This window comes from Gossypium hirsutum, chromosome D07 (genome assembly GCF_007990345.1).
Source record: "Gossypium hirsutum isolate 1008001.06 chromosome D07, Gossypium_hirsutum_v2.1, whole genome shotgun sequence".
NCBI lineage: Eukaryota > Viridiplantae > Streptophyta > Magnoliopsida > Malvales > Malvaceae > Gossypium > Gossypium hirsutum.
The window spans coordinates 45,005,505-45,018,727 of record NC_053443.1 but is presented as its reverse complement, the minus strand read 5'-3'; the positions used below and the strand labels follow the sequence as shown (position 1 = coordinate 45,018,727).

Sequence of the window (13,223 nt, the reverse complement as noted above, 5' to 3'; positions counted from 1 at the left end):
AGACAACTCCAATTGTGAAGTCACTTGTGTCACACATCGATTTGAATGGCAAATCCTACTTTGGTGTGACGATTATAGGTGCCGTGACTAATCGACTCTTCAAATCATTGAAGGCTTTTAAGCATTCCTCATTAAACGTGAATATAGAGTCCTTCTCTAATAATTTGCATAAGGGTTTAGGAACTTTGGAGAAGTCCTTGATAAATCTTCGATAAAAATCGGCGTGGCCCAAAAAGCTCTTAACACCCTATACAGATGTTGGAGGTGGGAGTCTCTTAATAACGTCTACCTTTGCTTTGTCTACCTCGATCCCATGTCTCATTATCTGATGCCCTAGAACAACTCCTTCTCGTACCATAAAATGACACTTTTCCCAGTTTAGTACAAGATTCATTTCTTCGCATCGCCTTAGTACCTTAGTTAGATTGGCTAAGCAATCATTGTAAGTATCTCTGAATACTGAAAAATTATCCATAAAAACTTCCAAATATTTCTCAACCATGTCAATAAAAATAGACATCATACATCTTTGAAATGTAGCAGGTGCAATACATAAACCAAATGACATGCGTCTAAATGCAAACGTACCGTACGGGCAGGTGAATGTTGTTTCGTATTGATCTTCCGGTGCTACTGTAATCTGATTATGCCCTGAGTATCCATCGAGAAAATAGTAATAATCTTGTCCTGCGAGTCTATCTAGCATCTTGTCCAAAAATGGAAAAGGGAAGTGATCTTTCCTAGTCACCTTATTCAGCTTCTAGTAATCGATGGAGATTCTCCATCCCGTAACCATTCTAGTCGATATCAACTCGTTGTTCTCGTTCTCTACGGTCGTGATACCTCTTTTTTTTGGCACGCACTCGACCGAGCTTACCCGTGAACTGTCTGAGATGGGATAGATGATACCCGCATCTAACCACTTGACGATCTCTTTTTCTACTATGTCCTTTATGATGGGGTTCAGTCTCTGTTGTCCATCGATCGTCCCTTTTTTGCCATCTTCTAGGATAATCTTGTGAATGCATACAGATGTACTAATGCCACAAATATCGGTTATGGTTCATCCGATGGCCTTCTTAAATTGTTTCAGAACTAAGATAAGTTTCTCTTCTTGCTTAGTGGTCAATTCTGCTGAAACAATCACAGGTAGAGTAGAAGCGTTACCCAAATAAACGTATTTGAAATGAGAAGGTAATACATTGAGTTCTAATTTAGGTGGCTCATTGATCGATGCTTTTGGTTGAGAATAGTCCCTCTTTTCTAACTCGAAATATTCAAAACAGGATTGCGGATTAAATCCCCTTTGATTAGCTTCTAGCAAAGCTAAGTATTCATCCTTCTCTTCATCATTTGGAGGATCCAATGTCAAAATTCTTTCCAGTGGGTCCTCAACACAGTTGAGTTCCTTCTCCACTATTAAATCCTCTAAATCGGACATTGTAGAGCAATCATCCATTGTGTCAGTAAATTGCATAGACTTAAAGACGTTAAATGTTACCTGATCATCCAGAACATGCATAGTGAGCTCGTCCTTTTGCACATCAATAAGGGTCCTTACAGTTGCTAGGAACGGCCTTTCTAGGATGATTGGTACTTCTTTGTCTGCTTCAAAATCTAGAATTACAAAGTCAGCAGGAAAGATAAACTTATCTACATGTACCAATACGTCCTTAATTTTTCCTTCTGGATGTGCTAAGGATCGATCTGATAGTTGAAGCGTAACTGTAGTTGGTCTAACTTCTCCTATCCCCAACTTCCTAAATATTGACATAGGCATCAAGTTGATACTTGCACCTAAGTCACATAATGCCTTACCACAATATGTTGCTCCAATGTTGCACAGTATGGTAAAACATCCAAGATCCTTTAATTTTGGGGGTAGTTTGTCTTGAAGATATGCATTGCATTCCTTCGTCAGAGATACCGTCTCAAGTTCTCCAAGTCTTCATTTCTTATACAAGATATCTTTCATGAACTTGACGTAGTTCGGCATTTGCTCAAGTGCTTCAACCAACGGGATATTGATGTGAAGTTGTTTGAGTATGTTAAGGAACTTCTTAAATTGAATCCCCTGCTTCTATTTCTGAAGTCTTTGAGGGTAGGGTGGTGGTGGTTTCATTACTGGGACTAATTCTGGTTGATTCGTCTTTGGCGGCAATTCTGCATCTAACGACATTGTCAGTTGATCAGAATTACCTGGTCCTGAGGTTACTTTGTCAGATTTTGCAGATTCTGGTTCTAGTGAAACTAGAATTTCAACACTTGGTTGAACTTCTTCTGAATCTTGAGCGTCAGCTGGCTCCTTTTCAACTTCGACAGTGTTGGGCTCTACCGTTTTTCCGCTCCTCAATGTCAACGCTTTATAATGTTCCTTCCCAAGATTTCTTGGATTCTCCGTGTCACGAGGTAGAGCACCTTGTGGTTGGTTCCTAAGTTCAGTATCAAGCTGGCCCACTTGATTCTCCAAATTCCTTAGAGTGGCGTCGCTTTTCGCCATGTATGCCTTCAATAGATTCACTAAGCTATTGGATGGTTCTGCTTGGGTTGGTTTTTAAACTTGTTGGGGGAAACTAGGCGGCTGAGTTGGTCTAAGTTGGGCGTAAGTGTTACTGATTCCAGCCCCTTGGTTACTCTAGGAAAAATTCTGGTGATTTCGCCACGATGAGTTATAAAAGTTGGATTGCAGTCTTTGCTTCCCTCAGTTTTGGTTTTGGTTACCCATGTAATATATAGATTCGGGGTTTGATGGAAATTCTTCAAACAAATGTCCTTCCTCACAATACACACAGGTTATATTCTCAAATTGGTTAGGTGGTTGGGCTGCAAAACTGTTAGACCCATTAGTGGTAAGATTCTTAAGCATTGAGGATATTGAAGATACCTGAGATGCGAGTGAAGTGAGAGTGTCCATTTCATGTATTCTAGCGACTCATCTTCCTAACACTGCTTGATTGGTTGGTGATTGATAATTATTACTGGCAATCCTCTCAATAATTTTGTAAGCCTCATTATAAGACTTAGAAAGGAGAGCACCATTAGCAGAGGCGTCCACTACCATCCCCGTGTGAGCGTTGAAACCATTATAGAATGTCTTAAGTTGAATGCAATGTGGGATTCCATGATGAGAGCACTTTCGTAATAACTCTTTGTACCTTTCCCATACCTCATACAGGGACTCATCATCCATTTGTTGGAAGGCAGTGATCTCATTCCTCAACTTGGCATTCTTGCTCGGCAGGAAAAACTTCATGAGGTATCTCTTGGCTAACTCTTGCCATGTAGAAATGGAGTTCGGTGGCAATGAGTTCAACCAAGCACGATCTCTGTCCCTTAGCAAATATGGGAACATCTTCAGTTGTAATGCATCTCCGGGTACTCCGGCTAACTTGAAAGAATCGCTCACTTCCACAAATAGTCTTAAGTGAAGATGAGGATCTCCAGTAGGCATTCCACTGAATTGGCCCACAGTTAGAAGCATCTGGAACATGATGTTGGAACGCCGACACCCCTACGACGCAGCGGAAAAATAAAACATTCGGCGCTCCTAACCATGGATCCATGTGTGAGGAACGAATTGGGGTGAAATAAAGGTTTCGAAATCACTGAATCTTTATTCTGAGTAGACAGCTACACCTCAGCAACGAGTAATCTGATCTACTATCAAACCAAGCCACAATCTATTGTGACTCTGGCCTCCACGTAATCCACCCAGTTGACAATGAACGGAAGGAATCCCTAAAACTATTTTTTTTGGAAAAGACTTTGTTTTGATGGCTACCAGACCCCAAGCAAAGAAAAAATGGGATTTTTATATCTATTTTTAGGGTTTCTAGAAAATAAATAAATATAACAATGTTTTAAATTTAAAATTATAATTACATTAATTATAATAATGATTTCGGCAAACTATATATTTATTTGAATTTATATACTAACAAAATTTATGTTCTCATTATGTGTACAACAACCTTGTACATAATGTGTTCGATATTTGATTACCAAATTAAATTAATTCTATAATTAATTTATTTCAAGCGACAACCAAACACAATACCAACTATGTTTTATTCCATTCATTTCAACTATAGGGTGTGACCCTGTAGGTTCTTGTAACGTTAGCAGTAATACTAGAACAATTTCAATGTTACAAACAATGAGTGACACCTAGCAAAGCATCATTGCTACAAAAGTCACAAGAAATCATGATTTGACATAACCTTTTTATGATTAACCTTTCATGCAATAATCCTTAAGTCCTTCATCTCCGGATTGGACACAAGTCATGGAATAGTCACACTTGCATAATCCATTCCATGTTCCTTGATATCTTAGGTAGACTATGATATACAAATAAGTATGACATCTCATATCAGCTTAGTTGAGCATGGCCATGAATTTCTAGTCTCACTCAATCAAGTGGCCTAAGATATTACTCCCATTATGTAGGAGGGACTTATCCTATATCGATCAACCATATCCCTCTACATAGATCGTGGTATACCCAACATCAGCCTTTATAGAACAACCAATTACGGTGTACGTTTGATTGTATCAAAATATACAACTCACGATGTTGGGATTATGATAATCTCAAGTCTGAGGATCATATACATATTAATCACTATGCATAATATTGTGACAATTACATAATAATCCAAGAAACATACTCATAACGGGTCAGTCCAATATGTTGTTCTCTAACACACATATTCATGCATCGATTTTGACATTCCATATCAATGACAACTCTTTATCATCAATCACCTACATGTTAGTCTTAATGCATTATTGTTGTCCTATCCAACAATAATACTTGACTAAGGACCTTTTAAGAATAATCATATTATTCTCAGGACATTATTATAAAACAGTTTATTTATACACACAGAAAAGAAACTGAAATAATAATGGTAACACCTTATATTAATAAACATGATTAATCAAGGATGTTATTACAACCATCTCATGATTGATCTTTGGGCATACTCTAACAATCTCCCACTAGCACTAAGACAAATCACTAATATATGTAATACCAAGAGACTTAGTGCGATGATCATGCTTATGCTGTGTCAGAGGCTTGCTTAGGGGATCAACAATGTTATCATCTGTAGGTACTCTGCATATCTCTACATCCCCTCGATCGATAATCTCTCGAATAAGATAGTAGCGCCTAAATATATGTTTGGATCGTTGGTGAGATCTAGGTTCTTTAGCTCGTGCAATGGCTCCATTGTTATCACATCGGAGTTCTATAGCATCTGATATGCTAGGCACAACCCCTAGTTAAGTAATGAGCTTCTTGATCCAAACCGCTTCCTTTGCTGCCTCACTTGCTGCAATATACTCGACCTCTGTTGTAGAATCGGCTATTGTACTTTTCTTTGAACTCTTCCAACTCACAGCACCCCATTAAGGCAAAACACAAAACCTGATTGTGATCGAGAATCGTCCTTGTCGGTTTGGAAGCTGGCATCAGTGTAACCTTTTACACTTAACTCTTCCTCACCTCCATATATTAGGAACGTATCCTTAGTTCTTCTTAAGTACTTAAGGATATTCTTGACTGTGATCCAGTGAGCTTCACCGGGATCTACTTGGTACCAGCTCGTCATACTTAAGGCATATGAGAATCTGGACGGGTACATAACATGGCATACATGATAGATCCTATAGCGGAAGCATATGGAATTTTACTCATGCGTTCTCTCTCTTGTGGAGTTGAAAGACACATTTCCTTCGAGAGTGAAATACCATGTCTCATAGGTAGGAATCCTCTCTTAGATTCTTCCATACTGAACCTTTTCAGTGCTTTATCTATGTATCTACTTTGCCTTAGACCTAGTAGTCATCTTGATCTATCTCTATAGATATTCACTCCTAAGACGTAAGTGGCTTCGCCCAAGTCCTTCATAGAAAAACAACTTCCTAACCAAGTCTTAATAGACTGCAAGGTAGGTATGTCATTTCCTATGATAAGTATGTCATCCACATATAGTACCAAGAATGTTATAGTGCTCCCACTAACTTTCTTGTAAACACATGGCTCATCTTCATTTTTGATAAAACCAAACTATTTGATTGCATCGTTAAAACAAAGATTCCAACTTCGAGAAGCTTGCTTTAATCCATAAATGGATCTTTGTAGCTTACATACCTTTCTAGCATCCTTTGGATTGACAAAACCTTCAAGTTGTGTCATGTACACATCCTCTTCAAGTTTCTCATTAAGGAAAGCTATTTTGACGTCCATCTGCCAGATTTCATAGTCATGAAATGCAGCTATAGCGAGCAAGATCCTAATGGATTTAAACATAGCTACAGGAGAAAAGGTTTCATCATAGTTAACACTATGAACTTGGCAAAAACCTTTAGTGACTAATCGTCCATTGTATGTTTGTACATTACCATCCTTATCAGTTTTCTTTTTGAAAACCCACTTGTACCCTATGGGTTTAACCCCTTTGGGTGGGTCAACCAAAGTCCATACTTGGTTTTCATACATGGAATCCATCTCAGATCTCATGGCCTCAAGCCATTTCTTAGAGTCTGGGCTCGTCACCGCTTCTTGATAAGTCTTAGGCTCATCTTGATCTATAAGTAGAACGTCACCATGAGTTGTAATGAGAAATCCATATCTCTCAGATGCTTGGCATTCTCTTAAAGATCTACGCCGTGGTTGTGTTTCTACAGTGTTACTTGTTCCTCAATTCCTTGTGGAACTTGCTGTTGTTCTATCTCTGGTTCAGTGGTGTTTTGTGATTCTCGAATTTCTTCAAGTTCAATCTTTTTCCCACTTCCTTTTCTAGAAACAAATTCTCTCTCTAGGAAGACATTAGTTCGAGCAACAAGTATTTTGTTCTTAGTGGGATTAAAGAAATAATATCCTTTGGTTTCTTTCGAATACCCCACAAAAAAACACTTTTCCAATTTGGGTTCAAGCTTAGTAGACGTCTGACAGTTAACATAAGCTTTGCAACCCTAAATTTTCATAAAAGACATATTGGGACATTTCCCAGTCCACATCTCATATGGCGTCTTTTGAACCAATTTAGATGGAACACGATTTAGTGTGAAAGCAGCTGTCTCAAGTGCATGTCCCCAAAAGGAAGTCGGTAGATCAACATGACTCATCATGGATCGAACCATGTCAAACAAAGTTCGATTTCTTCTCTCAGAAACTCCATTCCATTGAGGAGTACCAGGAGGAGTAAGTTGTGAGACAATCCCACTGATACGGGGTTGCGCGCGGACCAAGATCGAGTTGCCAAGTCACGAGAAACTCCTACGAAAACCCTAAACAATTAGATCTGAAACGAAACAGAAAATTAAAAGATTAGATTTTGAATTTTCAGATCTGAAATAAAATCCCCAAATCAGCAAAGAATCAAATTGAGAATAGAAATAAGTGTTAGGGTTCTTGAAACCCTCAAGGAGATTGTGATTCTGCCCAATTGAACACCAAGATAGTTTTCCCCAAATTTCGACAATCTAATTTCACCCAAAAAGAGTATGGAAAAACCCTAGAAATTGGGGATTTTTGGGCTGATTCCTTAAGATAGAAAAAGGCTGAAAACACAATAAGAACAGAAAATAGATTAGATAATGATTCAGCACAAGTAGAAATAAAGAAAGAATTGACAGTAAGAAATTAAAAGATAAGTCCTAAGAAGCCTTGAAATCTCGAAAGATCTCACAACTCCCTTCAAACGGCTCTAATCTCCCCTCCAAAGAATATCAATGGCAAGAAGAAGGTTGAAGATGGCTCCCACAATCAAAAAGATTGTTAAAACAACTTCTAAAGAAAACCCAAGAGAAAATCCTTGAAGAACTCAAAGAGAATTTTCACTCAAATCAAATCTGAAATTTTCAATGTAATTGTAATGTAATGTAGGGTGGCTGGCCAAGCCATATAAATAGGCCTTTCAAATGTTTTCCTAATTTAATTAGAACACTAAAACTAAAAAAAAAACTCCTAATTATTTTAATATGGAAATTCGGCCAAGGGTCTTTTATTTGGGACTCTTGGACTAAATATAAAAATTTAAACTAAGTAAAATAAATAAATAAATAAATAAATAAAAATAAAACTTTACAACTTGGGCCACTTTGACAATTTGGCCTGATTTTCAACTAAGTATGGGTGGATTTCTTGATTGGGCTTGGAATCTTCTTATTGGGCCTTGCCCTCAAGAATTTGGGCTTTTGTGACTCGTATCATTCCCCCCTTCCTCAAAAAGATTCGTCCTCGAATCTAAAAAATCAAATGAACTCGACTTTCCTCTATCGAACGGGACTAATGGCAATTGAGTCCACTGAGAAGAATAGCCATGAGATAGTAAATAGCAACGGAAATAAGCTTGTAGTCCAATCATAAGCATAATAGAACAGGTATAACGCATGTGAATGGACAGATTTAGATTACCATGCAAACAATCTAATTTACTCACCACTGCCTCGTCAAATATTTGAAACAAAGATGGACATGTTTTAAGGCATTCAGTCGTCTCACATTGTTCCCACAAACCATGAATAAATTGCGAGTAATAAATCAAATGGTAAACATAATCGTCACAAGTAGGTATTTGAAAAGATTCACATGGTTCACAGAGTTGCATAATCATACCATGCATTAATCGACGGTCTATAGATTCACTCACACATGCATTATCAAAAACAAGAATCTTTTTATCAACTATCAAAACAGATAGATCATCAATAAATAAAATACGACAGTCAAGCACGTTTCGATCTAAGTGTTCATCAACACGATCTTTATCACTATCCGAGGAGTACAAAAGTGTTTCAAAGGTTTCAAGCATCTTACCTCGATAAGCAGAAGAATAAGGGTCGATTTTACCTTTTTCATTTAAAACAAACCTTCGCTCATCGGGGGCATAGTGTAGTCGAATCTCCGTTGTTGAGTTAACCTTTGTCAAATGGAACTCAAACTTCATGTACAACCACATAAACTGTTTAAGGCACGAATATAAATTGAAAACAAATTTGGAAAATTTCGTTACCTTATTCTCCAAGACAGATTTGGACAAATTCGAGGATTTTACACAAGGTAAATCAAGAGAATAACAAATCACGCTTCTTTTCGTAATGACTTTATCAACCACAATCGAAGAGTAACAATTAATCGGATCAAAATGAGGGGATCTTTTAAGAACTAAGTCACCAAAAGTTTTATTAATAATTTTCAAATCTGCACTGGACTCGGTTTCTAAAATTTCCTTACCTCGCTTACCTTCGGGATCATGTAGTGTGATTTCATCTTTGCCTAAGTTGATTGTATGAAAGCTTCTTTCATTTGAGAGGTATTGAAGTTGAAAGTTATCTTTCGATCTTTTGGGAACCTGAAAAGTAGCAACACAAGAAAAATTCATATCTTGGTTAGTGGAAACATTCCTCACTACCCTTTCCACGTCTTTTTCTTTTGTTTCTTTTTCTAATTCATTTTCTCTTCTTTCTTCAATTTCTTTTTCACTCTCAATCTCTTTTTGCTCTTTTTCATTCTCTTTTTCTTTTTCCTCACTTGTTTTAACAGAATTTTTCAGTTTGATTTGGTCCTCATGGACTTGTTCCGGAGTGAGCGGCACTAAGGTGAGTTTCTTTCCTTGATGCTTGAAGGAATACCTATTGGTACGACCATCGTGAGTGACTTTTCGATCCAGTTGCCACGGTTCTCCTAGCAACAAATGGCAGGCTTGAATAGGCATTACGTCGCACACAACTTCGTCTTGATACTTACCGATAGAAAATGCGATGCGCACTTGTTGAGTGACCCTAAATTGGCCTTCGTTGCTAAGCCCTTGTAGTTGATAAGGTTGTGGATGCTTGGTAGTGGTTAAGCAAAGCTTTTCCACCATCGTCGTGCTGGCTATGTTCGAGCAACTTTCACCATCAATAATAACTCTACAAAGCTTACCTTGTACGTGGCAGCGAGTATGAAAGAGATGTTCTCGTTGCTGCTCGCTCTTTGGTTTTGCCAAAGATGATTGTCCATGATCATGACAATCATCATCCATTCTAGGGACACGTTGAGGGTTGCACCTATGGGGCTGGTTATCCCTATCTTCCTTAATTGGATCTCGATATTGATGTTTTTGATTCACTCGTACCTCATTCAAAGTAGTATTCAATGCTTGAAGTGTAGCATTTATTTGTGTGATTGCAGCAGTATGTCTGTCTAACTATTGTTGGACTTTCATAAGTGCATCATTATTATCACCTTTAGACATCTTGAAAACCTGTAAAAAATAAACACTCAACACTCAAAAATAAAAGTTATCAAACCTCACCATTAATCACTCAAAAAGAAAAATCAAATTCTCAATGAGGTCGAATTCAATCTTGTGAGTTCTTTATCAGAGTTTATATCAACCAATTAGAGAGTGTGAACCAAACTACCAAAGAATCCTAATTTGCACTAGGATGCCAAAAACTGACGAGACACCAATTGATTCGTGTTGCACCGAGGAAGAATTGGCACACGTTTAAATCCTACTAACACAAAAAGCAAGAAGGTGTTAGATATTGTAAAGGGAGAATAAAAAGCAAACAAATGAAAACCTACAGCTAAGAATCAATAAAAATTGTTGAAAACAGAAAACCCGAAAAACTGCGGAGTAACTTGACAACTTCGTTCGAGGTGTTCCCGATCTCAAAAAATCACAAAATTAAATCTGGAATGTCTTCAAATATTGAATGTTTGATCTGGAAAGTTTGGGCACCAAATTCAACCCGCTGAATATTTTTTTAATTTTTTATTAGATTTCGTCTTTTTTCAATTTTTTGACTTTTTCGACTTATTTTTTTTGCGGGAAATATTTTTGTATATTCAATAACAGTGCCAAAAATATGTATGTAAAATTTAAGATCAATCAGAAAACGTTTACCCACTCAAATGAATTTTTTTCGAAATTTTTTTTGGGTAAAACTGCTGTTTGTAATTTAAAAAATAGAGATCAGTTTAGAAATCAACCAAGAACACCCAAAACGCCCAAAATCTGATACCAAATGATACGGGGTTGCGCGCGGACCAAGATCAAGTTGCCAAGTCACGAGAAACTCCTACGAAAACCCTAAACAATTAGATTTAAAACGAAACAGAAAATTAAAAGATTAGATTTTTGAATTTTCAGATCTGAAATAAAATCCCCAAATCAGCAAAGAATCAAATTGAGAATAGAAATAAGTGTTAGGGTTCTTGAAACCCTCAAGGAGATTGTGATTCTGCCCAATTGAACACCAAGATAGTTTTCCCCAAATTTCGACAATCTAATTTCACCCAAAAAGAGTATGGAAAAACCCTAGAAATTGGGGATTTTTGGGCTGATTCCTTAAGATAGAAAAAGGCTGAAAACACAATAAGAACAGAAAATAGATTAGATAATGATTCAGCACAAGTAGAAATAAAGAAAGAATTGACAGTAAGAAATTAAAAGATAAGTCCTAAGAAGCCTTGAAATCTCGAAAGATCTCACAACTCCCTTCAAACGGCTCTAATCTCCCCTCCAAAGAATATCAATGGCAAGAAGAAGGTTGAAGATGGCTCCCACAATCAAAAAGATTGTTAAAACAACTTCTAAAGAAAACCCAAGAGAAAATCCTTGAAGAACTCAAAGAGAATTTTCACTCAAATCAAATCTGAAATTTTCAATGTAATTGTAATGTAATGTAGGGTGGCTGGCCAAGCCATATAAATAGGCCTTTCAAATGTTTTCCTAATTTAATTAGAACAGTAAAACTAAAACTAAAAAAAAACTCCTAATTATTTTAATATGGAAATTCGGCCAAGGGTCTTTTATTTGGGACTCTTGGACTGAATATAAAAATTTAAACTAAGTGAAATAAATAAATAAATAAATAAAAATAAAACTTTACAACTTGGGCCACTTTGACAATTTGGCCTGATTTTCAACTAAGTATGGGTGGATTTCTTGATTGGGCTTGGAATCTTCTTATTGGGCCTTGCCCTCAAGAATTTGGGCTTTTGTGACTCGTATCACCCACATTGCTTCAAAAAATCATCAAACTCTAAACTCAAATACTCCCCACCTCGATCAGATCGAACTGTCTTGATAGTTTTGCCTAGTTGATTTTGTAGTTCTTTTTTGAATTCCTTGAACTTTTCAAGGGACTCAGACTTATGGCACATGAGATAGACATACCCATATCTACTGAAATCATCAGTGAAAGTAATGAAGTAGTGAAATCCTCCTCTAGCCTGTGTATTTATTGGCCCACATACATCAGAATGTATTAGGCCCAATAAATGACTAGCTAATTCACTTTTACTAGTAAAAGGAGATTTACTCATTTTTCCCAATAAGCAAGATTCACATACTTCAAATTGTTCAAAAACAAATGAATCCAAGAGACCATCTTTATGGAGCTTGGATATGCGTTCCTCACTTATGTGGCCCAAATGACAATACCATAGATAAGTTTGATTTGAGTTAATTATTTTTGATCTTTTAGTATTTATGTTGTAAATGAGATTCACTAGATCTAAAATATAGAGGCCATTAATCAATTGTGCCGAACCATAGAAAACATTATTGAGATAAAAGGAACAACAATTATTCTTAACAATTATCTCAAAACCAATTTTGTCTAAACAAGAAATTGAAATAATATTTTTAGTCAAACTGGGTACATAATAACAATCCTCTAAACATAAACCAAGTCCACTAGGCAAAGATAAATTATATGATCCCACAGCTAATGCAGCAACTTTTGCTCCATTTCCAACTCGTAGGTCCATATCTCCTCTAGCCAAAGTCCTACTCCTTTGTAGTCCTTGTATAGAAGTACAAATGTGAGAACCACAACCTGTATCTAATACCCATGAAGTAGTAGTTGATAAATTAATATCAATAACATAAACACCTGAAGCAGACGTTCTACTTATTTTGGCCTTCTAGACTTCCTCAAGATAGATAGGGCAGTTCCGCTTCTAATGTCCAGTCACACCACAATGAAAATAGTTTCCTTCCTTAGCCACCCCACCTTTAGGTTTAAATGCAGCCTTTACTTTTCCAGGCTTGGGCCTACCTTTGCCCTTGGGCTTTGTCTGAACTTTGGCCTTTCCCTTGCCCTTGTTATTACGGACCATCAGTATAGGCTTGGGTCCAACCTTTTTCATGTTGCCTTCAGTAGTTCGTAACATACTGAGCAACTGTGGCAAAGTCTAATCAATTTCATTCATA

General features: G+C 37.0%; 1 non-coding gene across 1 annotated transcript; it reads left to right on the top strand.

Moving 5' to 3' along the window:
• The first annotated feature begins 3,116 nt into the window (after positions 1-3,116).
• On the top strand, positions 3,117-3,223 carry LOC121219619 (small nucleolar RNA R71). The gene has a single exon (XR_005916509.1). It is a non-coding gene; the product is annotated as a small nucleolar RNA R71 (small nucleolar RNA).
• Positions 3,224-13,223: the final 10,000 nt, after the last annotated feature.